The sequence below is a fragment of the Schistocerca piceifrons genome, chromosome 3 (assembly GCF_021461385.2).
Source record: "Schistocerca piceifrons isolate TAMUIC-IGC-003096 chromosome 3, iqSchPice1.1, whole genome shotgun sequence".
Taxonomy (NCBI): Eukaryota; Metazoa; Arthropoda; class Insecta; order Orthoptera; family Acrididae; genus Schistocerca; species Schistocerca piceifrons.
Window position 1 is genome coordinate 894,967,325 of NC_060140.1, and position 11,522 is coordinate 894,978,846.

General features: G+C 46.1%; 1 protein-coding gene across 1 annotated transcript in view; it reads right to left on the reverse strand.

Moving 5' to 3' along the window:
- Positions 1-9,363, reverse strand: part of LOC124788105 (myosin-I heavy chain) — a 193,617-nt gene extending 184,254 nt beyond the window's left edge. Inside the window, exon 1 of the mRNA XM_047255223.1 lies at positions 9,263-9,363. The gene's annotated coding sequence lies outside the window, so the exon portion shown is untranslated. The remainder of the gene's footprint in view (positions 1-9,262) is intronic.
- Between the last annotated feature and the right edge of the window lie 2,159 nt (positions 9,364-11,522).

Sequence of the window (11,522 nt, forward strand, 5' to 3'; positions counted from 1 at the left end):
TCTTAAATGAAAACGCTCGCCACGCTATTGCGAAGAATACTCCGTCCTAACTTGTCAGTTTTCTTTAAGGCCAATAGAAAAATTTTATTCTCTCGCGTTAGTCCGCGCTTTTCAGGACTGACCAATGAACAAATAACACAACTTTTTCCCGAAATAAATATTTTAACATTCTAATATATTATTTATACTTTACGTCATTAACTATTTTCATTTGCACTCAAATTAGCTTTCTTTTTACCATAAACATACTTAACAAAATATGATACAAAATTCCCCGTCGTCTGCATTCACGCTGCCTTAAAAATTTCTCACGCTAATTCGTACAGCATTTGTGAGTATAACAGTGATCTACATATTTACTTTAGACCACATTCACGCATCATTCACACTACTAAAAACATATACAAGCATATTCGGAGAAAAGTCTGCTGCTGCTCCTCATGACGTACCGCTCCCAGCCTTGCGATGCCCACCGCAAGCTGCTCCAGTTCCTGCTGCACGCCCGGCGCATCCCGCACTCCGCGTTGGGCCTAATGCTTCTATTCTTCTCAGAGCTTTTGGTCGCTCCAGGCGCTGGGTAGGAGGAACGATTCTTCGAAATTTGGGCGCTTGCCTGTATTTAATTTAAGGTCTCGCTCGATTGCTGCGCCACCATCAGAACCAGATTCGTGCTTGTCGACTGCGAGATTCTTCCGTAGGTTTTCTGCCTCCAGATTCGCATTCAACCGGGGTCTTGCAGCTAGGGCGGGCGCCCCCGGGTTCCTTTTCAGCACCATATGCGGAACCGGTAAATCTGGACCCGTCGCCTACGCTGCGGCAGCAGCTCAACTTCCCAGCGCTCGTTCCGGCGGCGTCGCCGTCTTCTTCACCGCTCTGTCAGTTTTTCATTGGACCGGCTCAGGGAGAGGGGGAACACCTTTCCGACGGTTTTCCACCTGACGTTCCCATGGAAACACAGGACAGATGTCGGGGCGCAGCCAGGGGCTCAGCGTCGGTCCCAGTAGCGGCTCCTGGCTCCTCACGCCAACCAGCTTCCTCCTTCCGCACCCTCCTTGTCGTGAGATGGCTCCCTACATGACAACGGTGGGGCGCTTTGAGGGGGAGGAATGTGCAGTCCTAAAGCATCGACTGCGCATCAACCAGCGCAGCGCCACGAAATGGTATCAAGAAGGCGCAGACCCACGCACCAAAGCAAAGAGCGGAGAGTGCCACGCTTCCAGGAATACAGTTCAGCACCCCATCTCAACGCCCATCACTGGTCGTCCCAGTTCGATCGCAGACTTTGAGGGCATCAGTATTGAGTAATAGGAAGCTGATACTTAGCTTGCGTTCTGCGAGTAGTAAAAGTGAAAAGTACTTGCATGTAGAAGGCACAGGAAGCAAATTTAGTTATGTTTATTTTGTTTTTAGAAATAAAGTATTCTGTTAATCTGCAAGTATTACGTACATATCATTTTGAATGCCTGCCACTGACCATCGCAACTTCTCTCCTTCGTTATTTGTCGGTGCGGACTCCCACAGTACCCGATACGACAATTATATTAGCATTCTGTAGCTAGCCACAAGGGACCAAAATACTCAGGAAATATGCCTGGACAGCCTCAGAAGTTCTGATTCACCTTGTATACAGTGGATCAGGATGCATGGATAAAATGTTTTCTTTGTCGACAATTAAGAATTACACTGCTAGGCATTAAAATTGCAACAGTATTAAGGGAAGCATGCAACAGACGTGAAATCGGAATGTAGTGTACCAAATGCTTGCATATCCAAATGATTGACGTTTCAGGGCAACCGCAGTAAATATACGAAGGTTGGAACTTTTGATAGTGGCAACTATTTATTTATAGCTCGTACAAAATAGATACGTGTTTCAAAGTTTTACTGACATTCAAAGTAGTCACCAACATTGTGTATAATCCGTTGCAAGTGATGTGGAAGACGTAGGATACTGTTGGCAGTGCCAGTTGTGTTGACAGTTCGAGCGGCGCGGTCTATTGCCCGACGAAATTTTAGCAGTTCTGAAGCGATTGCCGTCCAGTGTTTCCTTAAGTCTAGAAATCGAGTTGAACTTACGAGGGCTTAGCCCGCCCGGTTAGCCGTGCGGTCTAACGAACGGCTTTCCGTATTGGGAAGGAGCACCTGGTCCTCTGCACGAATCCGCCCGGCGGACTTGTGTCGAGGTCCGGTGAACCGACAAGTCTGTGGATGGTTTTTAGGCGGTTTTCCATCTGCTTCGGCGATTGTGGGCTGGTTCCCCTTATTCCGCCCCAGCTACACTATGTTGGCGATTGCTGCGCAAACAAATTCTCCACGTACGTGTACACCACGATTACTCTACCACGTAAACATAGGGGTTACACTCGTGTGGTGAGAGACGTTCCCGGGGTAGGGGGTCCACCGGGGGCCATACTGCACAACAACCCTGAAAGAGTGGTTCGGTGTGGGTCGGCAGAGGGGTGAAGTGGACTGCGGTAGTCGTCGTGGGGTTGCGGACCACTGCGGCTGCGACGGAGCCTCTCCGTCGTTTCTAGGTCCCCGGTTAACATGCAATACAATACAATACAGTACGAGGGCTTAAGTCAGGGGAGTGCAGTAGGTGGTATAGCACTTAGCAGTCCCATCAGTCAAACAAATCAGTAACAGCATGCACTGTACATGCTTGAGCATGATGGTCAGGTCCCGCAGAAAGTGTCATCACATCTGTCTCTAAGCTGATCGTAGGTTGTGTTCCAAAAATGAACGGCTTAGATACGGCCGGAAATTGCACGCCAGTGCCGAAACTGGACGTTTGTGGCGACATGTGCCTTTTCAGATGAATAACGTTTTCTGCTCTATCGGACAGATGTCCGTTGACGTTTACGGCGTGAAACGTCTGAAATCAAATGGTCCAGGCCAGGGTTAGGAGCCTTAGGTCTGGGGAATGATTTCGTGATATTCCCTGGATGATCTCTTCATTCTGGGAGGCACAGTAGGTCTCCACATGTATACGTCTATCCTTGGGGATCATGTCCACACCTACATTTCCTCGGCACGATGGCACCTACCAGCAGGACAATACGACGTGTTACACAGCTCGCAATGTACGGATGTCGCTCGAACCGCACCAGGATGGGTTTATCGTATTCCCTTAGCCACCAAACTCCCCAGATTTCAATCCAATCGAGAATCTTTCGGACCATCTCGAACCGAGAAACCTAGCGCAGCTAGCCACAACACTGAAGTCCACATGGCTCCACACCCACGTCGGTAGCTTTCAAAACCTCACTGACTCTCTTCCTGCAAGTCTCGCTGCGTTCCACGCTGGAAAAGATGGATATTCAGGCTTTTGCCAAGTTGTCACATTAATGTGACTGGACAATGTATACACGGAAGTGACAAGAGTCATGTTAACGATATGTACATACACCATTGGCGGTAGTATCGCATACAGAAGGTACGAAAGGCCAGTGCAGTGGCAGAGTCGTCATTTGTAGCCACGTGGTTCATGTGAACGATGTCCGAAATGATTATGGCCGCACGACGGTTATTAACAGATTTTGAACGCGGAATGGTGGTTGGAGCTGGACGCATGGGACATTCCATTTCGAAAATCGTTAGGGAAATCAGTATTTCGTGATCCACAGTGTCACGAGTGTGCCGAGAATACCAAATTTGAGGCATCACCTCCCACCACGGACAAAGCACTGGCCGACGCCCTTCACTTAACGACCGAGGGCAAAGACGTTTGCGTAAAGTTGTCAATGCTACCAGACAAGCGTAAAATAACGGCAGAAGTCAATGTGGGACTAACGACGAACATCTCCGTTAGGACAGTGTGGCGAAACTCGGCGTTAGCGGGCAGTGGCAGCAGACGCCCGACGCGAGTGCCTTTGCCAACTGCACGGCATCACCTGCAGCGGCTCTCCTGCGCTCGTTACCGTATCTGTTGGACCCTAGAGGACTGGAAACCGTCGTCTGGTTAGACGAGTCCAGATTTCACTTGGTAAGAGCTGATGATAAGGTTCGAGATGGCGCAAACCCCACGAAGCCACGGACCCAAGTTGTCAACAAGGCACTGCGCAAACTGGTGGTGGTTACATAATGGTGTGGACTGTGTTAATATGGAATGGAGTGGGTCCTCTGGTACAACTGGAGCGGTCAGTGCCTGTAAATGGCTAAGTTCAGATACCTGGAGACCATTTGCAGCCATTCTTAGTCTTCGTGTTCTTGAACAACGATCGAATTTTTATGGACGTCAATGCGCCACGCCACCCGATCACAGATGTTCGTGGTTGGTTTGAAGAACTTTCTGTACAATTCGAGCGAATGATTTGGCCAGCCACCTGAGAAGAGGCGATCTACGTTACTAATCAGACTGCCTAGGAACCAGGTACCTGTTACCGTTATCGAACGGCTTCCAGGAGAAACAAAGTCGGCCGTTGTGGCCGAGAGGTTCTAGGCGCTTCAGTCCGGAACCGAGCTGCTGCTACGGTCACAGGTTCGAATCCTGCCTCTGGCATGGATTGTGTGATGTCCTTAGGTTAGTTAGGTTTAAGTAGTTCTAAATATAGTGGACTGATGACCTCAGATGTTAAGTCCCATAGTGCTTAGAGCCATTTGAACCATTTGAAGGAGAAACAAAAATTTTGATCTTCAGTATTTCGTGTTATAATTGCCAGAATTTAAAAATTTAAAATACTGCTATAATCTCTACATTAAGTGGTATAATCATGTGTTAAAAGTTTAACACAATAGGGCAAATATTACGCTTAGGAACTGTGTGTACGGCTCTCGAAGCAACGTAACAGGCGGCTCGCGAGTGACCAGAATTTATTCCATCACAATTTGTGAATGAGAGCACTTAGCGACTTCCGAGGAACAACTTCACACCCTTTAGAAATTTTTCTCGCTGACACTCTCCACAAAATGATTAAAGGAAAAAAAAGTTTACCGCGTACTACCTTTCCGCTGTTTATGCCGTAAAACGGTTGCATTAGGTGTGACGTTTTAATTTATTACTTCTTTACTAATATTTAAACATGGTTCAAATGGCTCTGAGCACTATGGGACTTAACTTCTGAGGTCATCAGTCCCCTAGACTTAGAACTACTTAAACCTAACAGCTTGGGTACAGCTTGTTCAAGATGCCTTACAACTACACACGTCTTCCTGGGAGCCGAAAATATGTTGACTACAGCAACGAACATCTTCAAACTCGTTTAGAAACCATCAAAATGGTTCAAATGGTTCAAATGGCTCTGAGCACTATGGGACTCAACATCTGAGGTCATTAGTCCCCTAGAACTTAGAACTAGTTAAACCTAACTAACCTAAGGACATCACACACATCAATGCCCGAGGCAGGATTCGAACCTGCGACCGTAGCGGTCTCGCGGTGCCAGACTGCAGCGCCTAGAACCGCACGGCCACTTCGGCCGGCTTAGAAACCATCAGTTCTGGTGAAATGACAGAAAGGCAGGCTGCTGAGCATTTCAGAATACCCTGAAGCACTACTAAAAACAAGTTGAAGAATGTATTTTCACATTCCCCAGTCACCCTAAAGTATTTTCGCAAGAAGAAGAATTAGCTTTTGCTAGTCATATCGACATAATGTGTGAATATGGTTTTCCCCTAGGTGAACTTGATTTGAGATATGTCGTAAAATCCTACCTAACTAGACAAGGAAAGACTGTACAATGGTTTTTTAACAATGTTCTGGGGCGTGACTGGGTTAAGTCATTCTTAAAGAGACACCCTCAGTTGACAGTCAAGTTTTCGTCTAACATCAAACGAAATCGAGATCATACCGATGAAAAAATAATAACAGAGTACATTGAGAATCTGAAAGAGGCGGTCAATGATTTACCGCCAGATAAAAATTATAATTATGACGAAACGTGTATGTCAGGTGACCCTGGAAAGAAAAATTTGATTTGTAGGAGAGGCTGCAAGTACCCAGAACGGATAATGAATGCTACCAAATGTAACGTATGTGTCATGTTCTGTGGTAATGCCGATGGTGATTCGTCGCCTCCTTATGTTATATGTAAAGGAGAGCATTTATGGAGTACGTGGACTGAAAACGGCCCTGAAGGGGCACGATATAACAGGACGAAACAAGGATGGATTGATGGTGCAACTTTTGAGGATTGGTTTTCGACTCATCTACTTCCTGTTCTAAAAAAAACAGGCAGAAAAGCAATCATCGGCGACAATCTCAGTTCACATATAAGTGTGAATGTTCTTCAACTTTGTGAAGAGAACAATATCCAATTTGTCTGTCTGCCTCCGAACTCTTCGCACTTAACACAACCACTTGATTTAGCTTACTTTAGGCCTCTCAGAATGAAATGGAGACAAGATCTTATAGAGTGGAAGCAATCAGACAGTGGCAAAGCTGCATCCACACTATCAAAGTTCCCAAGATTGTTAAAAAAGGCCTTAGTATAGAGTCGAATGTACGGGATAATCTTTTGGTTGAATTTAAAAAGGCTGGATTACACCCGATCAGCAAAGAAGATATTGTCAAGCGATTGCCATCATACAATGCTTCTGTTAACCTTGATTTAATAGAACAAACATTTATCGAACACCTTAAGGAAAAAAAGACAAGAAGTTGTTCAGCCGCGAACAACAAAACGTTGAAAATTGGAAGTCCCTGCAAGAAAAAGTATATCTTCAACTGAAATCCTTTAGTAGCAACAAAAACAGCAGAATGAAATAGACAAGAAAAAGAAAGGAAAGGAAGCTTTGATGGACCAGAAAAAAATTGAAAAGGAAAAGAAGAAACTACAAAAAACAAACCAAAAAATTAGATGGAGACAAAAGGAAAAGAAGGGGTAAAAGAGCGGCAAGCCTTTCATCAGCAGATGAGGTGATGACAATTTCAGCTTAGTGTCCTCATGTCACAGCGACCTGGTGTTTTCCAACAGCAATGAAGACTCTTTTAGTGTCAATGAACCAGATAAACCAATTAACTTAGACGATTCAAGGCCCAGTACAACCTTCCCAACTGCAAATGTTGAAGACCCAAAAGGAAGCAATGAAGACATGAATGAACTTGTAGAAAAGGACAGATTTGTTGTTGTTCATTGGAACGTACTCCGATTCCCAGGGTTGGTGCTCTCTGTAGCGGAGGAGGGAGCGACAGTGGACAGTATGGCGCCGACTAAGGAAATTTTGGAAGTGGCCCCAAGAAAAGGATACTACGTTATTTTACCAGTGATGTGAAATTGTAAAAGTTATTCAGCCACCAAAACTCGTAAAAAGAGGCCTTTTTAAGGTTGATTTCATTTAAACATAAAAATTCCTCTTTTGAAGGAGCTAACTTTATTATAACTTTTTTTTACACTTTGAATTACCTGTGTATTTTTAACTTGGTGTAAAATATTACTATAATCATTAAATAACGTTTGTTTTTCTTTGTCACTTGTCTTTATATCACGATTTTTCTACTGAAAAACTATCGTGGGCCAAAGTTACCCTACCCTTAGGGTAACATTGGCCCAAAATTTAAAAAAATTGAAAAATAGAAAAAAATTTAGGTAAAAAAGTGTGCAGCATCTAAAATATAAGATGTTATAGTTGCATAAAATGTTTACCAGAACTTAAGTAAAAAATGATTTGTCTGAAGGGTAAATCGTGAAATTGTTCAAAAGTGGTCCAAAGTAGCCCGTGTTTACGTTACTGCAAAATTATATCACTGTAGGATACACAGTTCAGGAGATACTACGACATAAATGTTGAGGTGCGTAAAAAGTAGCTTTTCTTAAAATGGAGTGTAAATTGTGCAGACTATATTCATCCAGTGTTACATCATTAGAACACTAACGGCTTCCGACAAACTTTAAACATAATTTCAAACATTTACTAAACTTTTTCTAGCTTAAATGTTTAACGTCAAATACACTCTAAGACAAAAATAAAGTTGCACCACGATGGAATTAATCGAATGGGGCGGGAAGCTGTCGATCTGACGAACGTGTACAAACACATGATTACAATTTCAGAAAAAGTGGATGATTTATTTAAGAGCAAAAGCTTCACGAATTGAGAAACTCGGTAACGTGTTAGTCCACCTCTGGCCCTTATACAAGCAGTTACTGGGCTCGCTTTTGTTAGCGTTGTTCCATGTCCTCCTTAGGGAAATCGTGGCAAATTCAGTTAAATTTGCGCGTCTGATCGAGAAAATCGAGACCTGGCTGGACGTCCCTGCCCGCAATGCTCCAAACGTTTTCAGTTGGGGAGAGATCCGGCGACCTTGCTGGGCGAGGAAGGTTTCGCAAGCACGAAGAGAAGCAACAGAAACTTCCGCTGTGTGCGGGCGGGCTCTACATATCTTGCCGAAATGTAAGCCCAAGATGGTTCGCCATGAAGGGCAACAAAACGGCACGTAGAATATCGTGGACGTACTGCTGTGCTGCAAGAGTGTGGCAGATGACGACCAAAGGGGTGTGGCAAATGACGACCAAAGGGGTCTTGCTGCGAAATGATTGTTGGGCCGTATGGCGGCCGACGTTCGGGTCGGTATCGGACTGCTGTCTGGGGCGTCTCCAGACGCGTCTTCGTGGCCATCGAAGCGCGACTCCTCACTGAAGACAGATTTAGTCCAGCCAATAATACTGCAGGCCGAATGTGCCCAAACTGGCTTGGCTTGTTGGAGTACAGATGTCGATGGTAGACGGCACAGGTGGCGCCATAGGCTGTGAGCCGCCTGCTAATGGCCTTACGGTTACTGTAGGACCAGTTGCACGTCGGATCGACGTTAATGACGAATCCGGGGCTCTGAGTACCTCTGTGAAGAGTGCTCGGTCTTCACCTTCTGTCGTCTCGTTAGGTCAACCACTTCCTTCTTTACGGTGTGACCGATCCACCCATTCCTGCCAACAACGTCGAATAGTGGCTTAGATCCTATACAAATGTCAAGCGATTCGCCAATTACTCCAACCGGCTTCTTTGCTCCCAAAAACATGTCCTTTGTCAAATGCGGGCATTTGCAAATATTGTCCACGCGCCAGACTGCGAGGCATAGTTGCTCTCCGCAAATTCGCAAAAAATTGATGCACCGGTATCGACACGTCTCTTGTTTACTGCCCTTGCCGGATGCGCAGCGAAATTGCGCTGCAGCGTCACACGTTCATCCATCGGCCGCCGAAGTTAACAGTTTTGCATTTTGTCGATATTGTACGAATATAGATTCGTGACCGATTTTCGTAACTCCTTCGTGGCGAATCGGTTGAGTTGGGAGTGTTACAAGAATTGTGGGTTTAGTGGTACTCACGAAGTAGTGCGCGTTGCAGAAGCGCGCGTGCAGGCACTTGAGCACGGCGTCCTCGGTGAGCGGCCCCGGCAGGTGGATGAGGTCGGCCAGGTCGGCGCGGCCGGGCGGCGCCGGCGCGGGCAGCGGCAGCGGCGGCCCCTGCTGCGGGGGCGCCGGCTGCTGCTGCTGCTGGTGCTGGTGGGGCGGCGCCGGGGCCGGCGGCTGCGGCGGCAGCTGGCCGTGGAGGGGGCCGGGCTGCGCCACGGCCGGCGCCGACAGCCCGCCGCCCTTCCGCGCCTTCGCGCCCAGCAGCGCATCTGCAACAGGCACACACCGGGCTCAGCTCGGCACTCGCAAAACTCACTACGATACGAGAAAGTAAAAGTTATCCGACACGAATAAAACACATCTACATTGATGAGCAAAAACAGGACGATCACCTGCTTGTTTGTCTGTCTTTGGAATGAAATACGTAATTGGTTCTGCGTATCAGGGATACTACAGTTTGTTAGTGGGTTTGCGGAGCTATGTGGCATTGGATGTCACGCACAGGTCATGTAATTCGCGTAAGTAACGGGCAGCTGAACTGCGTACGCGATGATGGCTTCCAATAGCAACCCACATGGGTTCCATAGGATTTACATCACGCGAATTTGGTCACCGAGACATCGACGTGACTTCACAATTTTTTTTTTTTGGTCATCAGTCTACCGACTGGTTTGATGCGGCCCGCCACGAATTCCTTTCCTGTGCTAACCTCTTCATCTCAGAGTAGCACTTGCAACGTACGTCCTCAATTATTTGCTTGACGTATTCCAATCTCTGTCTTCCTCTACAGTTTTTGCCCTCCACAGCTCCCTCTAGTACCATGGAAGTCATTCCCTCATGTCTTAGCAGATGTCCTATCATCCTGTCCCTTCTCCTTATCAGTGTTTTCCACATATTCCTTTCCTCTCCGATTCTGTGTAGAACCTCCTCATTCCTTACCTTATCAGTCCACCTAATTTTCAACATTCGTCTATAGCACCACATCTCAAATGCTTCGATTCTCTTCTGTTCCGGTTTTCCCACAGTCCATGTTTCACTACCATACAATGCCGTACTCCAGACGTACATCCTCTGAAATTTCTTCCTCAAATTAAGGCCGGTATTTGATATTAGTAGACTTCTCTTGGCCAGAAATGCCTTTTTTGCCATAGCGAGTCTGCTTTTGCTGTCCTTGCTCCGTCCGTCATTGTTTATTTTACTGCCTAGGTAGCAGAATTCCTTAACTTCATTGACATCGTGACCATCAATCCGGATGTTAAGTTTCTCGCTGTTCTCATTTCTACTGCTTCTCATTACCTTCGTCTTTCTCCGATTTACTCTCAAACCATACTGTGTACTCATTAGACTGTTCATTCCGTTCAGCAGATCATTTAATTCTTCTTCACTTTCACTCAGGATAGCAATGTCATCAGCGAATCGTATCATTGATATCCTTTCACCTTGTATTTTAATTCCACTCCTGAACCTTTATTTCCATCATTGCTTCCTCGATGTACAGATTGAAGAGTAGGGGCGAAAGGCTACAGCCTTGTCTTACACCCTTCTTAATACGAGCACTTCGTTCTTGATCGTCCACTCTTATTATTCCCTCTTGGTTGTTGTACATATTGTATATGACCCGTCTCTCCCTATAGCTTACCCCTACTTTTTTCAGAATCTCGAACAGCTTGTACCATTTTATATTGTCGAACGCTTTTTCCAGGTCGACAAATCCTATGGAAGTGTCTTGATTTTTCTTTAGCCTTGCTTCCATTATTAGCCGTAACGTCAGAATTGCCTCTCTCGTCCCTTTGCTTTTCCTAAAGCCAAACTGATCGTCAGCTAGTGCATTCTCAATTTTCTTTTCCATTCTTCTGTGTATTATTCTTGTAAGCAGTTTCGATGCATGAGCTGTTAAGCTGATTGTGCGATAATTCTCGCACTTGTCAGCTGTAGCACGGTTCTGGCTCCGAAACATGGACAGTTAAACTGCTGAAAGATGACATCGCTGTCGGAGAAGACATCAAGCACGATGGAATGGAGGTGGTTTGCAGCTGTCAGCGTGTCTTCGATTACTAACAAAGGCCCCACGCAACCGCAGAAGTGTCTCTCCCGTGGCATAATACTGCTCCGACCAGTCTGCGTCCGTGGCACGCTGCACTTTCGAGCCGCCGTTCACCCACGACAATCGACATAGTGTAGCAAAAATGTGATTTACCCGAAGAGCCGACACGTTTCCATTGATCAGCGTTCG